Source organism: Rhinolophus sinicus, linkage group LG13, assembly GCF_036562045.2.
Source record: "Rhinolophus sinicus isolate RSC01 linkage group LG13, ASM3656204v1, whole genome shotgun sequence".
Taxonomy (NCBI): domain Eukaryota; kingdom Metazoa; phylum Chordata; class Mammalia; order Chiroptera; family Rhinolophidae; genus Rhinolophus; species Rhinolophus sinicus.
In genome coordinates, this window is record NC_133762.1 from 4,835,865 (window position 1) to 4,863,714 (window position 27,850).

The window sequence follows — 27,850 nt, forward strand, 5'->3', positions numbered from 1 at the left end:
GTGTTGATGAAGATATGGAGAAACTGCCGCTCTCGTTGCCGGTACTGTAAAATTACACAACTACTTAAAAACAGTTTCACAGTTTCTTAAAAGGTAAAACATACACTTACCATCTGATCCAGAAATCCCACTCCTTGGTATTTACCCAAGAAAAAGCAAAGCATATGTCCACACAAAGGCTTGTACTCCAACGTATACAGGGGTTTATTCATAATAGCTCCAAACTGGAAACAACCAAAACGTCCATAGAAAGGGGATGGAGAAGTTGTGGTATAAACATATTATATAACGGAACACCAGGCAACAGCAAAATGGGACAAACTACTGACAGACAAAAACATGGTGAGGGGAAAAAAGCCAAACACTAGCGAGTACATATTGTATTATTCTACTTAGAAATAAATTTGCAAATTTTTGAGCCACCAACTAAGAACAAAGATCCACAACTCACACATTGTGAGCCAGCCCTCAACATTGGAAAGCTGTACATACATAATTAAAAGATTTCTCTGACTTTACACAGCTAAGACCAAGAACCATCAGCATTATCTTTTAAGTCTTAGTTTCTTCATTTATAATAGCATAATACTAGTTCATAAACTTCATAAATTTGGTGGTGAGAATTAAATAAGCATATAATGTGCTTAGGGCAGTGTATGACATACAGTTGGAGCTCAGTAAGTGTGAGCTCATTGCTGAGGCTGTTTTCTTAAATCATCACCGTTACAATCATTATAATTACATGGGGGGGGGGTACATTCGTAAAGAAATAACTTAGAAAATGGGCAAAAGGAACAGATGGATAATGTCACTGGAAATCAATTAGTTAACAAAATTCCTATTAAAAACTCATCACTTTGTGCACGGACGACATCAGAAAGGCAAACACTGCAGCAAAAACCAAATTAGAAATTTTGGAATATGTTTGGAATCATTTAATATCTGATGCTAGAATTGGAAAAGAAAAATACTACTAAGGCCTTAAAAGGACGATTTATAAACATGTAAGTAAATACTAAGTCACAAGAAACAATATCTTTAAGTCAGTAAAATCCCACAGACGCAAGCATTTAAGGAAGAAAGTAATTTTCCCCCCTTCTTCCGCCTCCCCCCCCCACTCCGATTCAAGCCGTTGTTTCTCAGTCTAGTTGTGTAGGACACAGCTCCCTGGCCCATGCTGGTGTTATGAGCCTTGCGCTCCCACCACCCCTCCCCCTCTGAGGTGATAGGTTGCCAGTCGTGGGTAGCCCGTCCTGGCAGCACACAGCAGCCCGCCACAGCCCAGCTCCAGGGAGAGCCGTTGTTCACAATCTTAGCTGCAGAGGGCGCAGCTCACTGGCCCATGTGGGAATCGAACTGGCGACCTCGGCGTTAGGAGCACAGCGCTCCAACCACCTGAGCCACCCGGCCAGCCCAAGAAAGTGATTTTTAAGCACAAAAAGACTGTTCCAATTACAGAAGGTAAGAAAGATGACATAGACTTGAGTAGATATAAACAAAAAGAGCAAAGCGGGATACAGGATGGACAGATGGGCAGAACACAACTACGCACTACCTTGAAAACAGGAAAGCATTTGAATTTGGTAACAAAAAAATACAGAGGTAAGAGAAAGGCAAGAGAACCCTGTCAACAGGTATAATGCCCAATTCCAGCCTCCGTAAGGTTAAAAGCTGGGTGCCAAACCCCAGGAAAACATAACCTATTACATTCTTTGCTAGAGGACAGAGAAGGTAGCGCCTGTGTCGTAATTTGACAGTACACTAATGCCAAGAAACGGCCATTTGCCACCATGCCATCGCTTCCTCTACCCAAACAGCTCTTCACGCTCTCTTCCTTTTTTACAAATGAGAAGAATTTTATTAAGATATAACTCACATACCATACAATCCATCCATGTCAAGTCTACACTTTAATATTTTCTTACATTCGTAGGAATCTGCAGCCATCACCACTATCTAATAACAGAACGTTCTCACCACTCTTAAAAGAAACCTGCTACCCACCAGCAGCCCCCGTCCCACCCCGCACCCCAGCCCGAAGCAATGGGGCATCTACGTTTTGTCTCTATAGATTTGCCTAGTCTGCACATTTCCTATAAATTGAACCACACACTGTATGTACTTTATTTTGTGACTGGATTATTTCACTTTACAATATTTTCAAGATCTAGCCATGCTGTAGCATGTATCTGTACTACATTCCTTTTTATCGCCAAATAATATTCCATTGTATGGAAAGATCACCTTTTATTTACTCATTCATCAGCTGATGAACTTTTGGGTTGGCTGTTTCCACTTTTTGCCTGTATGAGTAATGCTGCCATGAAAACTGGTACACAAGTTTGTTTTTTTTTAATCTGTGTTCATTTCCAGCTTCTAGTCTAATAATAAAAAATGTAGAGTTTCTTCAGATTTTCTTTTCCATAATCTCTCTTCATTATGGTACCTTCCTCAGAGTAATTCACGTATCTGTCGTTATGCCACAGGTAATTAGGCATTTTAGGTAAATTACTAGTATCTAGTAATTTAGTCTCCCAAATAATTTATCATCCCTTCAATCCATAACGAGCAACCATATTGACAATTTTCCATTAATATTTAACACTAACATTTATCACATGTTCCGATGACACTGTCACACTTCCAGCAGAGGGTGTGCCTTTTGAAATGCTGAAGTTCCCTTTGTTCTAGCCCACCACCCAGCACTCCCAGTACTCCTCTGCAGGCATGAAGTTACTGGAACCTGTGTCATTTTTATAGTCCTCAACCACCGAACTCTAACAACCAGCACATTTTGTCCACACATAAAACAAGTTTAAAAATGAACACACTTTAAAATGTGCCACTAAGCACTTAACATAATGGCCAACAATACATCACTTTGGTTAAACAGTCTGACTGGTAAACTGTCAAACAAATGGCCAATAAGGATGTTGGCGAGAATGTAGAATAAGTTTGGACAATGTATTCATGATATTCTGCAACTTCCTCAAGTTTTGAAATGAAAGCGGCCTCAGAGGTCTTCCTAGGGACACAAACTCTAAAGTTTATAGAAATGAAATGGAATCCAGGAGTAAAATCCAGACTACCAGTCTAAACCACAGTAAAATGGGGCTCTACCTTTTTAAAACAAACAACAAAACCACTGATGGAAAAAAAGAAATCCTAAAGGTCTGAAAGTCATCTTGAAAGATACCATAACTTGGGATTTCTCTTGCAAGTAATTTGGTACTTCTGAAGTGGTGGCCTGGACCTTAAAATGAACGAGAGAGACGGTCATCTGATTCTTCTCGCAGCCTCACCTTTGCACACGTTCTGATATGGCTTCTCAATTAAGTGGAAGAAAATCGGGAAGAGTTATAGCTACTTGTCTAGTAACTGCCCATTATCTACTACCTGTTACACCTACAACACGAGCCCGGATAGTTGTGGCAATTATAAATCACTGTAACACCTGACTTCTCTGTTAAGGAGATACACGGAAGTGCACGTGTCAAAATTTCATCTACTATATCTCACAGCAGAAAAGAAGTTGAGAACTACTGACCTAGACTAGCAGGGGTAGAGATAACAAAGTTATCTTTTCAAAACCTTAGCTCAATCTAAATCTAGCAAAGTGCAAAATCTAGGGTCAATTGAAAGAGAGCAATTTTAATAAATTCATTTACTGTATGTTTACTAAGAATCTACATGAAAAGAGTGTAAGAAGAACTAAGAGAGCACAAAACCCTTCCATGCAGTGTGTATAAAACTATTGATTTTAGTCCATATGGTTTGTACAGTAAGACAGATACAAAATACTATATACAAGATTTCAAATGAAAAACACTAATGGAAAGAAATCAGTTCTTTACAGAAAGCACAGCATTTGGTCTGGCCCAGGAAAGACCAAGAAGCAGGCTACGGAGAAGAATGTGAAAAGGATAATCCACCTTTACCTATGTCTTCTATTGGAAAGGCATGTATCCCCACCAACTTCCATCAGACAAAGTAAAGAATGAACCTGGCACTGCGCTGTTTGAAAAGTGATGTTTTCATTCTTCTTCAAGGAACCGAGCCTCATTCATACGGACATACACAGCATTTCGTTATCCTGTTTGGACATAGTAAAGGTGGCCCTGGTCACTTCCACGCTTTGAGAACTTTCAAGAGCCCTTCCTCACCTGAAGAACAAAGTCCAACCTGTGCAACATTTGAGGTGCTGCACAGTCTGCCCTCCAGCTCTCTTCCCCACTTTACCATCGTCTACTTCTGAAAATCCCTCCGTTCTGGCCAAACTGTGTCCAATATACTCGTATGCCTCTCACGTTCCTGGTTTAGCTCTTTTGCTCAAATTCTTTTCTCTATGTGGAGTCTCTTTTCCACATCTCTGACAACAAAATTTGACATCCAGCTCAGGCAGCAATTCTTCCATGAAGCGTGCCCTGATCACCTCTGACCTCTTCCTTCCCTGAACTCCTTACTCCACTTATTATGTCTACGATTTATAAACCACATGGCAATTAATATACCAAAGTAATTGATGTGGTTCTTACCCTCCCTAAGCCATTCCCTCCTAGAAGCAAAGAGCTGTATTGTATTTATGTGTGTTTATATTTCATAATCAACAATACAGAAACAATAGTTAAAGCAGGAAGAATATTTGGGGTAGAGCTCAAAAGAGGGAGTGAGGGAGCCACACCATGGCCGTTGCTTTGGGGCTACCATGTTTGCCATTTGAAAGTAAAGGTGGGGGGACGTGCAATGAAAAAGAAGTGTATAAAGAGCCCATCAAGTCATTACTTGAGACAACGAAAAATGTGAAGAAAGAAATGAAAGCTCATAAATGAGGTTCCAAAGACAGACAGCTGGGCTTAGGTACTGATCGGCTTTAAATGTCATGAGAAAACCAGGTGGAGACTCCAAGGACACATCGTTAATAGCAAAGGGTTTAATTTATACTCGGAATGATTTCTGATGCTTCCAGTTAATAAGCGTTTTCATGCTGGTTGATATTTTTACAAAAAGAAATGTAAAATGACTAATGAAACAAGTCCATTTCTACTCCAACAACATAAAACACTGACCCAAAAAAAACTTGTTAATTCTAGAGAAAGATGCTTAAAGGTAATAAATAACTTAAACAACTGAATTCTAGAAACCAACCATAAACAACTCCAACACATAATTCCAACTTTGTTAAATAGCTCATGTTAAAAAGTATAAAAGACAAAGAACAATGAACTTGAGCGACCATAAACAGATTTAGTGCCACATTACTAAACACAGTTGAAGGTAGAGTCGAGGAATAACACCACGCCTACCATTGAGTGTAATCAAAGGACAATTGTGAAGATCAGAAAACCGAGAAAACCAAGAGAGAGTAGAAAAAGAATGAAAAGAAGTACATGTGGTTTAATTTCAAAGACGTTAACATCTACCGGATCAATCCCAAGTTTAGAAGTTACCTTTTCCAAAAACTATACACATTGGCTTGTCATTAGAATAAAGAGGTACCAAAGAAGCCCTTGGCTGAACACAGACCGGCCTCTAACTCATTCATGTTATAATAAAACCAAGGCGTTTCCAATACACATCACAGAAACAAACCTTTGTATTAATGACCTTGCTTCACCAAAAAAAGCATTTAAGACTCTTGCAATAACCCAAGAGCTGCATTTGCACGCTAGCAGAATGAAGTAAGAATATTTATATTTAATTAGCTTATTTCTCACGCGAGGTACTTGCTGGAATCTCTAGCTCCAGTGGAAGTTGACTGCCCGTCTTTTCTTAACTAAAAGCTTCGGGGCACTGACACTATAAGTCAGTAGATTCCCACCTCCCACCCCCGCAATAGTAGACACTTTATCGTGAACAATGATGGCAGAGGATCTAAGGAACTCTAAAAATACTCCCCTAAACCATATTAAAAAATAATAATAAAGGAAAAGGAAATTCTATACAAAACCTCGCTTTCACCACAGCCTGAAGACAAAGAATGCTAATCCTGCAAAATAACTGTGCGTGAACACTGAAAACTCATCAAATCCCAGCACCTGATTTCTCAGATGGCCCCCCCGCCCCCACTCAGCCACAAGGCTTGGTGGCAAGGAGGCTAACTAAGGGGCCTAACGGTCATTTGCCAGGACCATCACAAATAATAAACCCACCCTAAATCTGAACACATTTGCCCAGTGTCTGGGTGGATCAGAATTGGGAAGCAAGATCAAAGGTCTGGTGAGCTAAAGGCATCATTTAAGAAGTAGACGCCATCGAAAGGGGCACAACTTTGCCACGTGTAGCTTCCGGCAAAGAAAATGAGCGAAGGGAAGGGAAAGTGTCCTTTGGCAATTGGATAATAAAGGGAAAAAGAAAAAGCAGGAAATAGAAGAGCTTGTAAGACCATGAAGTGAAGAATCATAAAATGTTCAGTCTCACAACCCTTCTCCGACCATTAAAACAAAACAAATAAAAACCACTGAAGTAACGGGGCTGTTCTATGCTGACAGAGAGGCACCAGTACACTAGGAATTCTAGAAAACACGCAACACCATACACATGAACCACAGAAAAGTGAAATCCACAAAATGAAGAAACAGAATGTGACACATATCGACTGAGGAAAACCCCCTCCCAACACCAACCCCCACGGCAGAAAAAAACAAACAGGCCTGTGAAGATATGAAAACCACTTAGAATCAGAAATTCAAACGCTAACAACAAAAATGGACAAAATACAAAGAGAAATTCTAAAAGCTGGTGGACTTCAAAGGAGAAATGGAAAAAACTAAACATTATTACAGAAGTGAAGAAGAAATTGTGAGGCATGCAAGGGAGAAGTAACTCAAATGAAAACGAGCTACGCCCGTGGCCCGCGTGTGTTAGGAGCCAAATCCATCCACACCTGGTGTGAGGTGTCATCTGATTTCAGGTGACAACACTCTAGCCACACCCACAGCACCTTACAACCACACTCACTTACATAAGCAAACGTACTGATTTTATCATACCGGTTGTTTTATCACATTTGCTATGTATTTATGTATTACTTTAACCCTTTAACCTTCTAATACCATGCTGCTGTTTTCCATAGGTTTAGTAGGTGCCTATTCTTTCTGTCTCATGTGTCAGTGACAGGTTTTTGAGTGTGTTCCGCTTGCTCCACTGAGTCCACCCACCCCATGGCATTTATGACACAACTTCACATAGCACAGGGGCTCTTAGGAACACAGAGGCTGTAGTATAGCACTGGGTGTGGATGTGTATATGTGGGCTCGTATACACACGTCTACTCCTTAGCTCTGCCGAGAAGGCCCAGAAGCAATGCCGGCCCAGTAGCAAGAAGCATACCTAGCACCATATCTTGGTTTCTAAATGCTATTCTCCAGTAAAAGGAGCCAGGGCTCTTTGGAAAAGAAGATGGTTCCAGGAGTGGGACAGGTCAAGCACAAGATGAGCCTGGAATTTCCTGTAGTACCAGAAAGGAAGGAAGTTCTCAGAAAAGGATGGAGACGTGTCAAAAGCACACAGGAGTCAACCAGAAGGAGCTCTCAATGGCCAAAGCTGGATGATCTGAGCAATAAAACAATGACAGCATGAGATTATAACCTACAAAATATCTTTGAGTCTATACTAATGTAAATAAGTGACTGAATAAATAAATGAGAGAGGAGGGACATCTCTTCCTTACAGAAGAATTTCAACTGATAAATGAGAAAGGAACAAAAAACTTTTCTAAAATCACCATTAGGTAAGTATTACAGTAATAATTGCAACAGGTAAGTCCCACCGATAGATGCTAAAATGAGTGAGTGAAAGTCGGAGGAGAAACAGAAAATTAATGTCTCCCCAAAAATATTTACCATTTTCAAAGAGAAAAACTATTTGTATGACTTTACTGTGGAGAAACCAGCAGAGACCACCTTAATTAAGGGCTCAAGATTAACAAGTAATAACACACTGACATCATATACCCCCCGATACAAAATGTACCTCCAGCTGTGACACCATCACATCTCTGGCAGGATGGCCCAACATGCAGAATCCCAAATTCATCATAAGAAAGCATCAAAGAAGCCCAAATTGAAAGACATTCTAAAAAATAATGACCGGTACCCCTCAAAAGCATCTAGCTCACAGAGACAAGAAAAGCATGAGTTAATATCAAGACTTGCCTTCCGCTTTTTGTAGACAAATCCTCTCAGTTCCCCGCCACTTTATAGCTTTGCTTCCACTCCTCATCAAATACCCATTTCATGGCCCAATCCTGGGGCCTCTGTCATGACCAGGAACTGCCCCCCTTCTGATAGTAAATTACACATCCGCCTCTGCCACCCTCTTTATCATTCCAGGCACTGGCACCAACTGCCCGCTCACGCCTCAATAGCCCACGCCATACACCTCTTTCTCTTTCACTTTCCACACAGCCTCCCTCCATCACTGAGACCTTTCACTCTACCTCCTATGTATCTCTCAAACCCACCTATTGTCTCAGTCCTCACACCACTGCTGTCGTCCAGGCCACCTTAACTACTTTGTTGTGACACCCTCCTAACCACTCTCCCTGCCCACCAGCTTTAACTGTCTCCAAAGAATCCTCCACAGTGCAATCAGTATTATCTTTTCTTGTGACTCTCCTCCCGGGCTTCAGATGCTTCCAGTTTCCCCAGGATAATAACAGTTCCTTAACATAACAGCTTAAGAGCTCTTCCCAAACGGGCCCCACTTACCTCCTCAGCCCCATCTTTCTCCGCGAATGCTTTGGGGCCTGCCCTCTCTCACACTGCCTGACCCATCCACAGTGGACTTGAGTTTCTCCAAGCAATTCAAGCTCACTGAGTGGATCTCGTCTCCTTAACAAAGGTCTTGTAAACACAATGCTCAGTCTTCACAAGGCTAAGTCCTATTCACGCTACAGGCTTCAGCCTAAATTGAAGGTGTCCCTTCCTCTGGGATCACTTTTCCTGCCTCCCGGAAACTGGGCTAATCACCCCTCCTATGTGTTCCTAGAGCACTGGGCACTGTCCACACTGAACACGTAGCAAAGTGGATTGTAAACATATATCTGCCCATACTCCCGTCCAACTGGGAAAGCCCAGGCCTGTTCTCTGGCATGCCTCACCACCCAGCCCAGCGGACCCAACGAGTACGGTAATAAATGAAGACCCCACTGGGAAACGCATCACCAAAGTAACACAATGCTTACAAAGAAGAAAACCCAGTGACTCCTGGCTCAGGAACACAATATTCCTTCCACTACACTTGGTGGCACTTCATTTTACTTTCATCAACAATTCAATGTTAATTAGGTATAAAGCATGTAAAGTTACAAAGGATCTTGATATCATCTCATTTTGTAATTAAAGTGATGCCAAGAAAGGTTATTACTTGCTGAAGAATAAAACAACAATGCCAAGGTCTTTAAGTACAGACTTTCATCTCAGGAATTAGGTTTTTAAATTTTAAAGTTGAAAAACTCTAAAGTTCTTCATTTCTTCTAGAATAAGAAAGTTATTAAAAAACAGAACAAATGAATCACCAATTCAAACAGTCCACAAAATTACCTAAAATGTTATAACAAGAATATTGAATTATGGCATAAGAGTAATAAAGATAATGAGTCATTACACAACGACAACAGAAACAACATATGGTATCAACTCTGCTCGACACGATGGAACACATTCACTGAATATACAAAGAGACATAAAACAGGATTCCTACACCCAAAAAACTTTAAGTACGTTTTGGACGACAAGACCCAACCATTACAGAATTACACAGGAAAATGAAGGGAAAGGAGTCATTTGAATTGTTAACACTTTCAAAGGAAAAGACTTCCTTCTAAGGCGTTTCAGGAATGTAAAGGGAAACTACCATCTACTGCCTGAGGAATCAGCATCAACTCAAACCTTCTTAGCTTGTGCCGCTGAAAGGCTCTAAAACAAGGCATCTCCAGTGTCAAAGAGCACACCTACTGCCCAGTTCTTGGTTTCTAAATACTCTCACCCAATAAAAGAAACCAGGACTCACTGGAGAAATGGCTGATTCTAGGACAGCAGCAGGAAAAGCAGAAGATGAATCTGCAATATCTTATTGTCCCAAAAGAAGGAAGTGCCCCCAAAATGATAGGAACACATCAAAAAAAATCAACGAGTTAAGCTGAAGAAGCACCCACTGACCAAATCTGCGTTAATGTGGGACATCAAAATGAATAATGTCCTAACAGGTAATAGAGCACAACCCACTTAATAAAAACAAATCTATGCGTTATATTGATAATAAATAAGCAAACGAGAAGAACAAGCTCTTCTTTACAATAGAATAAAATGCCAACTACTAAATGTAGAAGGAATAATAGAAAAACACCATTTGAGAGCGTAGCAATGACTATTTGGGCAAGAATCATCAATGAATGCTAAAACCATTATGAGAACATTTTGAGGACAGAATATTTACACAGTCTCAAAGAATCTCCCCGCAATTATTCAATAATAACAAAGACGACAACAGTAACTTTTTTATGGGGAAAACAGGCGGGCAAACAGTGACCAGTAAACATCACCAGCAATGGGTCAAACTGACATTACCCGGCCTCCTGATGTGACACGAGTACACTGAGTATATTATCATCACTCCCGTGGCATTTCTGCCAAAAACGCATATCCTGAATCTAACAACAAAGCAGCAACATGACAGATGCAAACTGATGGGCACCCTACAAAACAAAGGGCCCATACTCTTCAAAACGATTCAAGGCAGGAAAAAGAAAAAAAGATCGAAGGAGTGTTTCAGGTTAAAGGAGACAAGAGATGCGACAGTTAAAATGCAGTGGGTAATACTGGATGAGGAAAAAACTGCTATTAAAGGATATCATTGGCACAACGGCAGAGATTCCAACATAAACTATATGGCATATTATCAATAAATTTCTCGACTCCATCGTACTATGGTTATGTAAGAACGTGTCTTTGTTCTTAGGAGATACCAGCTGAAGCACTTAAGGGTAAAGCATCGCGTTCAACGTACTCTCACATGGTTCAACAACAGTAATTATAATAGGCAGAAAAAGAGGAAACAAAGAGGAGGCCGGAGAGAAGGGAAAGGGAGACCTACAGAGTGGATTCCTGCTGTTACACTACCATACATGGTATGTTCAATGACATTTTATGTTTAACATGTGGTTCGCTTGTTAGCAAAGTACACAGTTCATTGACACAGCACTTCCACCTTGCATGCACCTGTGATTTTCTGCCTCGGATGATATGCCTCTGACTAGCACTGAGCAAACTTGCATCTTTGGCACACTCCAGAAGACGTAATCGAGGAGCTTCACCCTGGAAATAAAATAGTAATATCTGTTTCCAGACTGTGGGGCCACTCTGCAAATACAAAGAATAATGAAGCCCACGTGCCAAATGTTAACAATTTCAGTGCATCTGGGTGACAGGTAAATGGGTGTTCATTGCACTATTCTTGTAACTTTTCTCTAAGGTCTTTTTCAAAACAAAAAAAGTTAAAAAAAAAAAAAAAAAGAAAGAAAAAAACTTTTGCCAATACTAAAACTTTACTTTGGGGAAACTGAGCCATTTCTGCAAAACAAAGTCTTATCTCCCAGATTCTTCTCTTCCTTTCCCTTCATAGTCCATATCAAATTAAGTTTAACACCATTCAGAAAAAGGTTCTCAATAGCAAAATAAACTCTTTGCTAAAGTTGTCCCCAACTTGCAAAGGGCATATGTTCCAAAGCCTATTTGGAAGTCAGCTGTTTAGAACGTGGGATGATTTTCACTATTACGAATCGTGGTTAGGTCCCTAACGCTGTCCACAAAAGCTCTTTGATGAATCTTTGTTAGCAATCCAGTTGACTTAGTATTGTATTTCATGTATACTATGTTAAATTGCGGCGTCCCCTCCCCCCAACCTTTCTGAAATAACATCAAATTTGCTGCAGAAGCTGAAGGGAGGGAATGAAGGGGATGCCGGTTCATAAGGAGCAACTAGTAACTAATCACCATTTCTAACACTGTTTTTACAGGGATATGCATTTCCAAACTGGAAATACAGCCCTCAGACAAGATGGCTACGCAGCCCAGCAAGAAAGCCACATGGAATAACAGGAAATGCCACTTGTGCTCAGCAGCCCTGGGGTTCCTGCCCTGACCCAGAATGCTGATGACAGACACTATGTTAATACGTATACAGATTCGTAAGGTAGTCTTTTATAGCCTGGAAAGTACCTTCATGATAGTCAAAGGCAGGTTGGGAAAATTAGTTTGCGGTTGGTTATTTTGGGTGACTAGGAAAACTTCGGCATTTATTGCTTATTCCCCATATACCCTTGTAGACTGGCGGGTCCTATGCATACAAAAAGAGCAAGATGGTCTCAGAAGCAGCAACTCGGCCTAGCAGAAGAGAATCAATTACAATACTCCAAATATTCTAAAATGGTATTTGCTCTACAGAGAGTGCGTGTGTCAAAAGCGAGCGAGGGAGAAAAACTTTGTCTAATGATTAAAACTGGTATCACACATGACACCTGAGCTACAAGTTAAAGGACAAGTAGTTCAGTACGTATATGGGCAAGGGAGCATTCCACTTCCTGGCTAAAATATAAACAAAGAGACACGCATTCATTCAAATATTTACTATCTTCCCTGAGCCAGGCAGTGGGTTAATGCCTGGAGCTACAGCTACCAAGACAGACACGGCCTCTGCCTTCATGAACTTACATCCAGGTAACAGAGGAGGACCATAAATAAGCAATCAGTAAGCAAACAGGATGTGTACCCGTTACAATAAGTACCTTAGAGAAAATACACAAGGTGTGTGAGATTATAATGCAGCACAGCATGAAACAGGGTGATCCCGGTGACAAAGTCAGAGCCGGGCCACATTCCTAGGGGTTCGGCCACAGCGAGCTCATGAAAAGCATCTCAAGAAGGTATCACAAAAAGTGCGAGACCCTAAAACAAGGACAGAGACTTCAAAGAACACCGAGGGGCCGGTGTGGCTGGCACCCACTGACTGAGGGGAAGAAACATCAGTCATTCGGGGCAGTCCGGCCATGGAAAGGAGCACAAGCTTTATTTCAACAGGAATGGGAAGTCATTGGGAGGTTTTTAAGTAGAGACACGACATGATTTAGCTCTTGACACGATCCCTGGGGCTGCTGTGTGATAAAAACCTGTGAGGAGCAAGGAAAGAAACGAGAAGACCAGTTAGGAAGCTACTCCAGTGATTCATGCCTGAAATTACAGTGCCTTGCAAAAGAGAGGTGGCAGTGAACACCTGAGTGGTGGATTGGCTCGAGATAAATCCTGAAGGTACAACAGAACGTGTGGATGGATTTGAGAGAAAAGAAAAGAATCCAGAACGATAGCTGCAGTTCTTGGCTCAAGTACTGCCACTTCCTGAGATGGAGAAAGCCACCAGAGACACCAGGGTTTGGGGGTAGACGGGAGGAAGAAGGTTGGGGGAGAGGAATAAACAGCTATGTTTTAGTCATATGGCTAATACTATGCTTGAAATTCCAACTAGATTTCCAAATGGGTATCAAGCTCAGGGAAAATTCTGGGTTAGAAAAATAAAAGTGGTAGCAATCAGCGGACATGGCCTTTTCAGGGAAGAGCCAACAGCTGGCCTTAAGTGGGTCACAGACATTGAAGGGGAGTGGCTGACGATGAGCCTGGAAAGACAGGACAGAATCGTATTATAAAGTGACCCAGGACTAAAATAACAGCAATCGCCAGAGTAGTGATGGTAGTAGTGGTAGGGAGCAAAATGTATTGCATTTTAGGTACCAAGCAAAAGGCTTGAGAATATACAGCTCATTGAATCCTCTCAACAACGCTATGAAATAAATAATATTAGAATCACTGTGTTATTCACTGAGCTTCAAGAAGATTGAGAACTTGCCAAAGAATACAAAGTGCCAGAGTAGGTATTCTAAGGCTGTCGGATTTTAGAGGCCAACCTCTCTATGGATTGCCTATGCCTTCAAAGTTTTTCTTAAAAGAAGAATGGCATTTAGATCTGAGTTTTAAAAACAGAATTCCAGTCTCTATGTAAAAACTGGATTGCTACGGGTGGGAACAAGAGGCAAGACAGGCAAACATAGTATCAGCCAATGCAAGAAAACCTTGTTTTAATAAGCCCACAGCCACAAGTTATCTTACCAGGTGGAACGAAGAGTATTCCTTGTCCCAAAGGGTCACAAATCATACCTCAAACTAATCCAAGTCAGCCCGCATCTGCTGCTGGTAACAAAAATAACCCAGGAAATGGGTCCAGCTCATGCAGTAGAAATTTACCACCCACTACCAAAATATTTCTCGAAACATACAACTTTATTGAAGGTTGAATTTAAGTTTGTAAAGTGTGCATTTCTGTATAAGGAAGAAAATAAAATTAGTATTGATTCAAGACAACCATCAAAAGATGTGCCGTGGTTGATGTGTATTAGAAGTCTGACTGAGTAGCATCTGTTTTGCACCTATGTTAGTAATTCCTCACCCTTTCAGTATCATCAGGTATTAAACTGAAGAAGTAAATTACCTGCTCTTATGCACTAATGTTCAGACATTGGTTTTCCACCCCACAAACCAGCTAATTTCTAACTTTCATGTTTATGATGTCACTCAAGTAATTACTAAGATAATCTGATATTAAATAAATATTAAGTTCAACAAATATCAATTAAATTCAGTAAATATAATTATTCGGTAAATAGCAAGCAACTATACAAAAACATAGGGTTTATTAAATGTGTGCCAATACACATCACTTGCTATACATGAGGCTTATTAACAAATAAGTCTATACTCAATTATGATAAACTAGACACAGGGTCCATATATTATGGAGTACACAGAGAAAGCATACCCAGATCAAACCCTTTAGCTCCACAGAGCTGGTGAAAAATTAAGTATAAACAATTATAGAAAAGCTATTTTTAAAATATATTTAGTCCAGGTATGTTGTTAAAAAAGTTTTCTAATTTCAAATTTTAATTACTATATCTTGAAGACAACGCCCACAGATAATTCCTAAAGGTCATATTTCCCTGAAGAATAGGGGAAACACTGATATTTAATTCTAACTTTTTTTTTAATATTTGGGGGAGATTATGGAGGGAGAATCAAACAATAGTTGCAGATCAAAAACCTAACGTAGAACAGCCAACTAAACATGTTATGTATAATCTGACAATGAACTGAAGATGCTGAGATATTGCACCCCAAACAAATATATGCACGGTCTCTGGCTTTTATACATTATTTGAAGCCCTTTGGTCACAGACACTAGACGTACAGGTACTAGGCAGAGCACCTATATAATCTCCATAGGAGGAAGGGATGAAGAGAGATGAGGCAATATGCATGTCTATACATTAAGCCCCAGGCAGGGTGCTAGAAACTTTCACACCCACAATTTCACTGAATTCTAACAATTCCAAGGGGCAGGTAGTGCAATTCCTTCCATTTTACAGAAGACGCCTCATAACTTTGTCAGTGGCAGAGCTGCGATCTGTCCCAAGGTCTGATGAGAGTCAAAAGCCTTCCTTATGAGGACTTGCAAATCAGCACATGTGAAAGAATTCTTTTGCAGGAGGTTATCTAACTGAAAGTGATTTGATTTTCCATATTCATACTTCTCTTACTACTTAAAACACTGAGAGGGCACTCACTTCTCCGTGTACTAAGAACATTCACAGATTTTCTTTCTAATCTAGAAAAAAGCAATACCCATCATTTTCAATCCACAAAGCAGCATTTTCACTGCCTCACCAGTAATAATAAAACTTCAGCGAGGCTCTGTAACATTCTTATGTACCATTGAGTATATATGTATGTTCCAAAACAAAAAAATGGGGCTATGGTCTGATTACAAAACAGAATGAGAAATGACCACAGACGATCCAGAACCATCATCATTGTGTGTTACACTAAATTCCTTTTACCAAAAACAGCAAAGGAAGGAAAAAAAGGTGGCTGTCCAAAACCTGACTGACAAGCATGCTACTTCCCAATAACAAATTTGCCTACAGCTTCCTCCCCCTAAATCAAAACACAAATCTACTAAAAAGATTTAATCAAAATATTTCAAACTTCAAAATCATGTTCTTATAAACATTTCCATAATTACTTAACCACCTGGAATACACTTGAATATTTCTCTTGGAAACCAAATAATTAATGAATGACGTTGCTACTGCTTGAACAGTAAAATTAATATTAACCTGCACAGCACTCTAAATGGAAAATACAAAGCTATAATGCTACTGTTTCGAAAAAATAAAAGCCACTCAAAACAACTCAACATCTTTAAAAGACTATTTCCAATTGCATTTACAAAAAACAATCTTTGCCACACATACCTATTAAGGAACTGTAAAAACTGTAACAATATGGAAGGAGGTTATTCTCCAACCATAATTCAACATGGTGACATTACAATTATTATTTCTGAGCCCAAATGAGCTAATTTCCTTCCACTGAACAACCCCTACCACGCACTCCCCTCAGCAATTTAATTTTTTTTAAACTTTTTCTGGGAAGTAATTTGAGTTAAATATAATTTTATCACCTGTGTTCCAATGTGAATAAAACCATAGCTTTATACATATATAATAGTGTGAATTAAATGAAACAGAAAAGCAAATTTTTTTAGGCAGGGCCCTAGTCACAATCTTGACTGCTCTAGTAATTAAGTTTCCAGTGGAAACACTCTTGCAAAAGAATTGTTCACCTAAAGACAGTCTACACCAAGTATTTAAATCCACTTTAGCTCTTCAGAATATTTTCATTATAACATAATTATCACAACTTTTTACAATGCTCAGAGAATTGAAAGTGATTCCAGAATCATTAGTGTATCATCATATAGAACAAACTAATTTTAATATTTTATGACACCTAACACGTGTTCATTACATTTCATATAAAGTCTAACTAAAATTGGCATCCACATCAGTGAAAACATTTTGACTTTTTTCCTAAAACAAAAGTTACCATACAGTTAAATAACAGTAAAGACTAAATCTTCCAAAAATATACACCCCCCCAAAAAAAAACCCCAAACCAAAAAAAAATGGACATACAAAAGCAGTAAGTAGCTCAAGAGTTATTTTATCTTCACTTCCTCAATTCATATTTTTAAAATAAATGCCATTTTTGCATTTGCAAAATAAAAAAATTTTTTAAGCTATTTTGTTTACCTTTTCCACAGACTGACTTGTTCAAGTCCTGCCAAGGTAACAGATTTTAAAACTGACAACTGGAGTACTTGGCAGTTGCCAAAACAGCACAGCTGGATTCTTAAAGGGAAAGTACTCTTGTGTAATGTACACCTCGTCACAGCTTTAGAGAACCTTCTCTTCACACAGATACAAGACCCAAGGGAAACATGCCAGCTTAAAAAAAAAAAAAAAAAATCTTGAAAAATTTTAGACAATCATTGTTTTAAAACACATATATAATGACCACATCAGAGCAGGCCTCTCTGATATATCACATTTACTGGCATCCCAATCTCATTGTAAACTAAAATGCAGGTTAACCCTATGCTGCTATTCTCCCATCTACACACGGTTCGCTACTGGACCATGACAAGAGGCTCGCTTCTTATCTCGGGAATCACCCTTCAAGTCTACACTTCCACGGGGGAAAAAACAAATTGTTGTTCTCATTCAGAAAGGCTCACCTTTTCCAAAGTTGTTTGCACTGTGTCACCTACTAATTCAATCCTCACTGTTCCAAGACAGATGATATTGAACTAAAAGGCAAAGTTTCCATCACACAAAATCGTCCCTGCGAGCCGGGATCTACTTGGAGATCCGGGGGGCGGCGAGCGGTCCCCTCCGCAGCCCCTGCTGCCCCCGCAACGTTCCCACGCAGGGTCCGGTGTCCGCACCCGTAGGTGGCCCTGCCACCCCCGCCCCCCGCCCGCCCCAATGACCGACCCGCCACTGACATTTACACACACGGCGAGTTCGGACCTAAGCGTCCGCCCCGTTAGACCAACCTTCTCTCAAAGCATAAGTGGGGGAACTTCTCCAAGTCCAAGAGCGCAGAACGCCCCCCGCACTGGGGGGTCAATCCCTTCAAGGAGACCCCGGCCTCGGAGCGCCAGATGCAGGGCCCTCGGGCGTTCCGCCCCGGAGAAGCTCTGGGTCCCCAGGGAACTCCGTCAACTTTCAAGGAGGTGACGTCCACCACCGCCCCCCAGCACCAAACGCCGTGTGCGCCCGGGGAGGCTCCTCCACTGCCCTGCCTCCCTCCGCCGGCCCCGCGACACCCGTCAGACCCCGGGCCCGCCCTCCGGGCACCCCGCCCCCACCGCCGGGGCGCCTCGCCCCTCGCCCCCTGGCGTGGACCCTAACACTACCACCCCTGCCCGCCTCCCGCACCCCACCGCTCATCGCCCGGGACCCCGGCCTCCTGCCAGCCGGACGCCGCCCTGTCCTGGTGTCCCCCGAGCCCCGCGGGCTCCCCTCCTCAGTCGCGCCGCCCCCCCACCTCAGCGCCCCCCGGCCCCCTCGCCGAGAGGCCACCCCGCTCTGGCACCACCGGCCCCGAGGACCAAGCCCCGCCGCCTGCGGCCCTCACCGTGTCTCCGGCGTAGCTGGCGGGCGCACACACGCTGCAGCTCCGGCCCGCCACCAGCGCTCCGCGCCGCCCGGAGACGCCTCCTTCAGCCCGGGACTCGCCGGGACATCCGCGCACGGATCCCCACACCGGGGCTATTTTTAGGAGACAGGCCCCGGCCAGACCGGAACTCGTTGCTGCCCGCGCGCATGCGCACCACGCCGCAGGCCTCGGTGTCCCTCCGCCAGCCTCGCCTTTCCGTCCTTTCCCCTCGGCTCCCCCTCCCGTTTCTCCCGTAAGGTTTCTTTTCGGAGCTACTTTAGCCCCTTGGTGGGCCCTGGAGTCCTTGGGATGGGAAAGACGAGGGTGCAGGCTAAGGGAGTCACCCTGATGGGAAGTGAGCGCCGCTCCACAGGGACGTGAGCGGTGGACTATGTTTTTCCGGGTGGGTGAGGAGATGGATCATCCGGCACAGGAAGGAGCTGACGGCGGTTTGGCGCCGGGCTACGGGCTGGAGCTGGCTTCCCGCTGAAGGACCCTGTGCTCCTGCAAGGGATGCTGGTCACTTGAGGAGGCCGGAGCACCTCCCAGGGCGGGGTGGCCTTGCGGCATCGCGCCCGGCCGCCCACGCCTCCCCGGACGCTGCCTCCCTGACCATCCCGTGGGGTCGGGACGGGGCTACTGACGCGGCTCGTGGCAAATCGCCGCGCGGGGCCGCGGGGCCAGCCAACCCCGGGGCACCCGGGGCAGCGCTGGCGGGGCCGGGGCTGCGGGGCGCGCCAGTTCGGGGGTATCCAGGTGCCAGGCGGTTTCCTTCGGGAGGGCCCAGACGCCCCCTACCGGCCCAGTGGGGTCGGGGCCAAGCGCCCCTCTCGGGGCACACTTGGCCTCCCCGGACCTCGGCTCGCCGCGCCGTGCCCGCGCCCGCGCCCTCCTCGTGGTCAAGGCCGTACCTGTGCGCACCTGGGCGGCCGCCGGTCATCCTCATTGAGCACTCACGGTGGTACCCCGGCCCCTGGCCCGGAGCGTGTAGGACCTGAAGGGGCCTGGAAGGCATGCGACCCCTGTGGGGCTGGCCAGCCAAGCTCCCCACGCCCTAGGAGAGACGCGACCCTCTACTCTTGACTATTAGTAACAGCTAATGACTCACAGGCGTACGCTACTCGTATGCCCTGAGCGCGAAGCTCTGCGCCCAACATTTTGCATACAAGTACCGCTCCTGCATGCCGTACAACGTCGCCGTCAAGTAGATTCAGTTTCTATTCCCATTTTACAGACGAGGAACGGGAAGCTGAACTGCTCAAGTGACCTTTTGAGGTCACAGAGCTTCAGAGGAAGGCACAGAGGACTTGAACTCCTAACCACTCGGCACACGGCCTCTCCTGAGACGTGGACGGGCGAGGTGCTGGGGACAGCTATTCTGTTTTCTGGGGTTATTGGTTTCTGTCCAGGGAAGTCATTACGAGGTGAACCATTGTTGGTCCTTGCATCCTGCAGGCGGCTCACCTCTGCAGAGTTTCTAGGGCCACGCTGCCTACATCTGCACCTCCTAGGCAATGGACACAACGCCAAATACGCATTTTCATTTGAAAAGGAGGAATTCGGCCCCATCGCCCTTTAAACCAAAGCGATTAGAGTGGTGAGCAGACTGACATACAGGCTGTGGGCAGGGGAACTGGGAAGTTACAAAGGAAGCTGGAGGCTACCGGGCTTCCTCCCTCGAGGAGGCAATGTACTGGGAAAAACCCGACTCAAAAGCTGCGCATAAACACCATACACCGGACAATAAACCTGGAGTGGTGCTCAGAGCTCGCTCTCCCCCCCACACCCCCCCCAACACCCCGCAATGTCAGTGTCAGAGGAGCCAGCAGCACGGACTCAGGGAGGTTTTTAAAACACATTAAAATTTGGTGTAACGCAGCAAGTCATGTGGAAATGCACGCTTTCTAACCTGCCAGAAGCTGCAGAACCAGCTTGATTTGGCTTCTCTGCTCCAGGAAAATAAGTTTGACACTTTTCCTTCAAAGCCCAGGCTCTGAAGTGGGGAGACAGTGAGGATTGGCTCCCTCATTCCCACCAGCCCTTCACCCTGGAAGGAGAAGAGGGGCGATGAGAACAAACTGTTCCAAAAGAGGTTTTCACACTCTCAGGGCTCCACTCCATCTCCCACCATTGCAAAAGCTGACTCTTGGGGCACAGAGACAGCTCAGAGTGACCACCCCCTACCTGTTCACACGCAATCGGTCACTCAAGGAAGCCAGGCAGAGTCCAGCCAAAGCAGAAATGAAGAGCGTTTGCATCCCCTAAGAGAGCACCTCTCCCCCACCCCCATCCCCTGCGTGTCAAAGCACTTGTCTAAGAATTGCAGGGAGTGGTAGGAAGGAAGGAAGAGTAAGCGTAAGAATTCGAGAGCATAGCCATTGTAAAATCCATTAGCAAAACATAATCATTCTTATTTGTGACTAATGTCCTCACAGTTCAGATCTTGAAAACATACCTGAACTCTGGTGTCTTCGCCTTCAGGTGCTCAGCGAGGAACAAGTGCTGGGACGTGGTGGGAGAAGAGCCTGGAAGAGTGGTTGGGAATGAGATGGTAAGGAGCCTTAACACGTCAAGCCAGGCCACTTGGCTTTCTTTCGGAAAGCAGTGGGAAGCCACTGACAGATCAGATTTTAAGCAGGTAAAAAGCTTGATCTATTAGGTATTTTCCAAGAATACTCAGGGCAGAAGTTGGGGGTGGGTGGCAGCGAGCAAGACGAGGCAGGAGAGTCAGGAGGTGCTCATGAGGTAGCCACTGCTGTCAGAACTGCACCCCTCACACCAACAACTCCCCAGACTGCCTCCACCCATGTTGATAACTTCCTGTGTCTCTGTGGAGGACACGCTCTGGCCCCAGGAGAGGGCTCAGGTCAGTAGATACTACCCCAGCTTCCTCATGCCTCAGAAAGACAATTCAGAGGCATCGTTCCCGTAAGTCTGAGGGTCGGGGCGGGGGGGCTCCAAGTGGATTGTCCCCCCAGTTGCCCTCGGTGGTGATCCGCTCTCCACTCATTTGCACACTTTTTATTCTCTCCTCCCTTCCCCTATCTCGCTTCCCCACTCCCTCATAGCACTTCCTAGCATCACCTCCCAAATAAAACACCTGCACCAAAATCCTTGTTTCGAGGTCTGCTTTTCAGAGAACCCATTTAAGACAGATGGTAAGTGAGATAAAGAAGAAACCGGACCTGAATTAAGACAGTTACCTAATGATAAAGAGAAAGCAGGAGCAAAACATAGGAATAATTAGAAGGTAAAATTGACCTGCTTGCTAATCATTGAATCTGGGGTTAGGGACAGTAAAAGAGTCCCAGCTGCCTCCCTAGGCTTCTGGTTTGGGCTCCTGGGTGGATAACAGCAGCATCAGTGGAGAACACTGGAGGAAGATGAGGTGGATGGGGCTGGATGAGAGCAGTCTGATGAATTACATCTGCTCACATTGAATTTGCGATGCCTGTGGGACAACACAGCCTTAGCCCTGTGGGGTTGAAAAAAGATACAACTACCGTGTTTCCCCCAAAATAAGACCTAACTAGAAAACGCACCCTAGCATGATTTTTCAGGGTGACATCCCCTGAACAGAAGCCCTAATGCATCTTTTGGAGGAAAAATTAATATAAGCCTCGGCCTTATTTTCGGGGAAACACGGTAGATAAAACTCGACAAATTAGGGAGGGTTTTTTGAAAGAGGAGAAATTTAAGCAGAATTTTGAAGACAGGGTATATGGCCTGGAGGAAAGGGGAAATGACTTAGGGAGCAGAAATACGACAATGAGAGGGAGGAACAGTAAAGGGAATGGATTCATAAAAGGAAAAACTAAGTTTACCAGGGAAAACTCAAACAAGTAAGTGATTGGGGTAAAAAAAGAGCCCGGAAAAGGTTTTAACTTGTGAGCTGCTCAAACATAGGAATCATACCATGCCATGTTCAATCTGTGTTCCCAATACTTATTTATACACGGTGGTAATTATTAAATATGGTGTGGGCCAGGCTAAGTGTCTCAATACATATTTTTCATGAGGCCTGTTATTCAGGGTCTCAGCTCCTGCTCCCAGCACAAGAACGCAGGATATGGTGAGGCCAAAAAGGAACACCCACGGAGCCATGGATGGGGGTTCATACCATTACAGTCTCACCAGCAGCTGGGTTGGAGACACAGGAAGCAGGAACCACATGATCCGCAATTCGCCGTCTGCTTCTCTGCCAACCAACCAACCCCCTAGCGCAGCCATGGCAGTTATATTAGTGGCTAATGGCTAAACGGTTACAGCTGATGGCGAACTAGTCACAACTGATGGCCATCTACTACCCCAACCAGCACCTTTCCACGTGAGGCTGAGAGCCTGGAAACTGCTCTCCTGGCTCTGTCCCCACAATGTCTCAATCTTATATGAGTGTAAACAATTGAAAAATTGAAGGTTGTTAAGTGTTACCCCAAATTAGTGAATTCTCCAAATTTAACTGGGTGTAAGGACTTGTGTCTGGTTGAGAAATACCACATATAAGAGAAACTACATCTACTTATAAGGTTACTTACTTGTAAATCTGATCTTGTGACTTGTAAATGTTTCAGAAAATTCCACATTTTAAATTAAGCCTAAAAGTAAAAACATAATCCACTTTGTACTGTACATCGTAAGTTCTTTAGAACTTAAATCATTAATGTACATGTGTAAGAGAGAGTCCTTTTGTGCATTCCTTTTCTTTTGCAAGTTCCATGAAAAACGCCCAGATCTAAGTGCCATTTTTCAATAAAAGGGACCAGGGCTCCTTGAAGTAATGGTTGATTCCAGAACTGGGAAAGGAAAAACAACAACAACAAAAACTAGATAAACTTATGGTGCCAAAAAGCAAGGAAGTCCTTGCAAAATGATGATGACAAGTCAATGGGACTTGGGGCCAACCTGAAAGAGCTACCAGTGACCAAAATTGGAACAATTTGAGCAACAAGACAAATGATGTTAGTATTGGGTTATAACCCACAGAATTAAATAAATACCCATGATTCCATACTGCTAAATCGTTGAATGAATAAATAAATGGGAGAGAAATTACAGATCTTGCTTCCAGGAGAATTCCAGTTGAAAAATGGAACCGAGGGCAATGCAAACATCACCATTAGATAAACACCATAGTTAATAACTGTTGCAGGCAAGAAATAGCAATGGATGCAACAACCAGTGGGCAAAGAAATGATGAGAAACAGGACAACTGCACAATCTCAAAGTAACTCCTTACAAGGTATTTGTTAAATACAAAGAGAAAATGGTAACTTTATGATAGAGAAACCCAGCAGACGGTACCTTGACTAAATGGACAAAGCCAGCATCACCAGTAATAAAGTATATGGACACCATGTACCCCATGATATGATGCAATGAGAAGGGCACATCCCTTCTTTGGTGTTCCTGCTAAAAATGTATCAGCTGAAGCTAATCCTGAGACAACATCAGACAAACCCAATTTGAGGGACATTCTACAAAGTAACTGACCAGTACTCATCAAAAGTATCCAGACCACGAGAGACAAGGAAAGAGTAAGGAACTGTCACAGATTGGAGGAGACCAAGGAGACCCGACAGCTAAATGCAAAATTGGATCCTGGTGAAATTCAAATAAAGTCTATAATTTACTTAATAGTGTTACATCAATGTTAATTTCCTGGTTTTGATGATTGGACTGCCCTCATGTAAGATGACCTTCCAGAAAGCCGAGTGAATTCTCTGTGCTATGTTGCCACTTTGGGCAAGTCTAAAAGAATTTCAAGATAAAATTTTAAGTGATAAAGAATTTTAGTATTCTGTACTCAGCTTCCCAGTCATAAGCGTCCATGGAGTTCATACAACTGCTATACAACATTTTTACAATATATAACAATAGTATGTTCAAATTCAAATTGGGTAATATTAAAACTATTGGTAAAACGTTGTAAGTCTGAGTGTTTTGAAGTGGCCGAGGTTCTGAATTGAAGGGAGGGAAAACCACTGAAAATAACTAAACGTTTCTAGTTACTTCCCTCTTCAATCAGGTCCATATTCGCCACGTGACTGTTCTTAAACATCAGAATGTGACACACACATCTATCACTTCTAACGTTGCCTATTATTGCTTTTTTCAAGCATTAAAAATGTTGTTTTCACTTTTCTTATTTGAATATCACACAGGCTGTTATTCTTGAATGCCCGATCATGAAAGGATATATTCAGAGAAGGAGATGAAAGATCTTTCCTTTGCTCAGTTTGTATTCTGACATGTCAAAGTCTACATGAAGATTAAATAAACTTTAAAAATGTAAGAAACTGAATCCTTGACAGCTGGATGTTTTATACACTCGAACTTCAAATAAGTCTTTCAATTTCTATTATATGTTGTCATTTTTGTTAGGTCGTAGTTTTTCCTTCTGCACACTTTATTCAGACTTTGGGATTCTCTCCACAACCAACAATACATTCACATGCTAATTATAGTAGCTCTAAACCTTGAGTATATTTTCTTTTCACTTTTTGTGTCCCATCTAAAGAGGGGCTGCATTTCACATATTCCCCCAATGTCCCACACATATCTATGAAACCATGAAACATATGAAACCGTGATCTCTCTCTATTGTCCTCTTTGCCTGTGCATTTTTGTCACTGATATTTCTTCTAAAGACTGGAATTGTCCTAGTGCCCCCTCAATAATTTCTTTCAAAATGCATCGCCCACATCACCCACCCTTGGCATGTCTTTTAGGGCACCCATTTAGACCTAGTCTGGGCCGAGGTGTCCCTAAAATCACATAGAATGGTCAGTTCTCTCTGTGATGGTTACATTGTACAAATCATTCCCAAATTAGAACTTATGATCTAGTGAGAATTTTTTATCTATTAGAATTTAAGAATGTTGAAATTTGAGACAAATCTTGGAGTCACTGAAAAGACAAGACCACCAATGTGGGAGTCTGCTGGTCCTTTGTTTAAATCACACCGCTCCCATTTTCCAGGTGTGTACAATTGGGCAAGTTGCTCAATTTCTCCAAACCTCAATTCTCCTACCCAGAAGATAATAATAAGTTTTCCTTGAGGTCATTTTGAGGATTGAGTAATGCACGTAAAGCACGTACATAATCTACAGGTACCTACACAAGTAGCAGTTACACGTGTGGTTGTTTATTGATTCCTTCCACCAACTTCTACTGGGGCCATAGAGTGTTCCAGGGACTGTTCTGAGCGCTGGGAATACAGAGAAGATCCACGTTCTCGTGAAGCTTGTAGTCATGGGGTTACACAGACAACAAAAAATTTATAAACAAGAACACGTCAGATGGTGATAAGGGTTTAGGACAAAAATAACACGAGATCGTGACGGAAAGTGAGCGGGTGCCTTACTTAGCTAGGGGTTCAGGGAGGGCTTCTCTGAGGTAATGACATTTAAACTGGGGGACAAAAGGAGTTGGACAGATGAAGACCGAGGGAAGAGTGTCTCAACGCAGAGGGAAGAACAAAGTTCCCGAGGTGGGACTGAGCTTGTTTTCTTCAAAAAACAAAAGGAAAACAAGTGTGGCTAGTTGGGGTGCATGGGGTGGTTTTAAGCCATTGGAGGGTTGTCGTTACCTATGTGGAAAAACAGTGAAAAAGCAATGGATTAAAGGGCCGTGTGTTTGTACCAACTGCCCCCTTCCTGTTCAAAAGGGGCAAATGTGGCAACTCTGTTAGTCTACTAGCAGTTTCTTTAGCTGCAAGGGACAGGAACCCAAGTCAAACCAAATTAAGTCAAGAATTAAAAGAGGGAGAACTTATTGGCTTGTTTGCCTAAAAGACGCAGGGGTATTTCCAGTTCCGGCATTGCTTGTAGTCAGACTGTGTAAGTGGCAGAAATGTGGTCTCTACCCTTAATACTAACCGCGGGCTCCTGAGAGAAAAGTGACCCAGGAGGGTAGATGAGAGTAAAAGGGATCAAATCTATGGTGATGGAAGGAGCGCTGACTCTGGGTGGTGAGCTCACAATGCAATATACAGATGATGTAGTATAGAAATGTACACTTGTAACCTATGTAACTTTACTAACCAATGCAATAAATTTAACATTATTTAAAAACAACAACAACCTAACAGACTATATTGTAAGGCCTGGCACTCTACATGCTGCCTGGATATCTCTGACCCTCACAGGGTCGCACAGTCTTACCCATGAGTTCTGCAGACATTCCCCCCTCCACCCCCCAGCTAGTTCCCCTCTCATCCAGACCAGCTACATCCACCCTGTGGTCCAAACCTAATAAGTTCCATGTCCCCGCCAGCCCACACAATGATTCAAACAAGCACATCACATTCCCCTGCAGGAACCAGGGGCCATCTCACCCTCCTATTACTACAAAGCCTTTCCCCCCCAGCTCTGGCTGGCTCACTCTTGCTGCCGAGTGCAACCCCATGAGGCCCAGCATGGCACTCGATGTCCTCCTCCCCCAGGCTGTGAGCATATGTGACTAATAAACTGCTGACAGTCTCATCTGTCTAGTGTCAGGTGTCATGTGTCAATCACCTCTATGATTTAGGGCAGGGTCCCTCTGCACTGCCGGAGTGGATAAGAAGTGATCAGAACACACATTTCAGTTGCTTTTCTAAGAGTGGCCAGTGACATTTGCACTGGTTCATTGCAGCCCCAATCAGTATGATAAACGCTGAGAGCTCCCGCTGGTAGGCACTGGGGGCCTCCGGGCACACTGGCTTCTCCACGTCCCTGGCTCCCAGCCTCTCTTCTCAGATGACCCTCTTTAATATGAGGTCTGGCTAGCAGGCCTGGCGTCTTACTCATTAGCACCTTTGCCAGAGTCTAGCCGAGGACCTGACACATAGTAGGCTTCCAATAAATGTTCCCTGCATGAAAGAATGGATCTTTGTCTTCGATCAGGCAAAGGCAAAATGTGGAACATTCTGGTCTGATGCAACCACTTGAAAACTTGGTTTTAAGTTAGAGCCAAAGTGACCAACCCAGAAAATCCGCAAACGGAAAATCTATTTTATCCTCGGCTTTACAGAGGAAGGAAATACTGGAGGTCAGAAACCATGGTTTTCAATGTTCACATTAGCAAAGTATCAAAATGACCTTTTTTTGAAAATGAGGCTTCAGTTTGGGGCTTACATTTTCAATGAGGTCCCTGTTTTTGTCAGAAATTTCAACCTCTGCTGAGCAGTTTCACAACCCCTGGCTTTACTTGGCTTGTGTAGCCTTGGCACAACTGACTTTTTTTGGTACATGCTGTAGGCA

The 27,850-nt window shown here is 43.3% G+C and overlaps 1 protein-coding gene across 21 annotated transcripts in view; it reads right to left on the reverse strand.

The window, feature by feature from the left end:
- MEF2A (myocyte enhancer factor 2A) overlaps positions 1-19,839 on the reverse strand; it is a 118,517-nt gene extending 98,678 nt beyond the window's left edge. For 3 of the 21 annotated variants that reach the window (XM_074317945.1, XM_074317943.1, XM_074317942.1), the window contains exon 1: positions 18,588-19,420. The gene's annotated coding sequence lies outside the window, so the exon portion shown is untranslated. Of the gene's footprint in view, positions 1-17,197; positions 17,393-18,003; positions 18,270-18,587; positions 19,427-19,519 lie in introns of those variants that run through there. The other 18 variants (XM_074317935.1, XM_074317934.1, XM_074317930.1 and 15 more) reach the window with 13 other exon arrangements.
- Between the last annotated feature and the right edge of the window lie 8,011 nt (positions 19,840-27,850).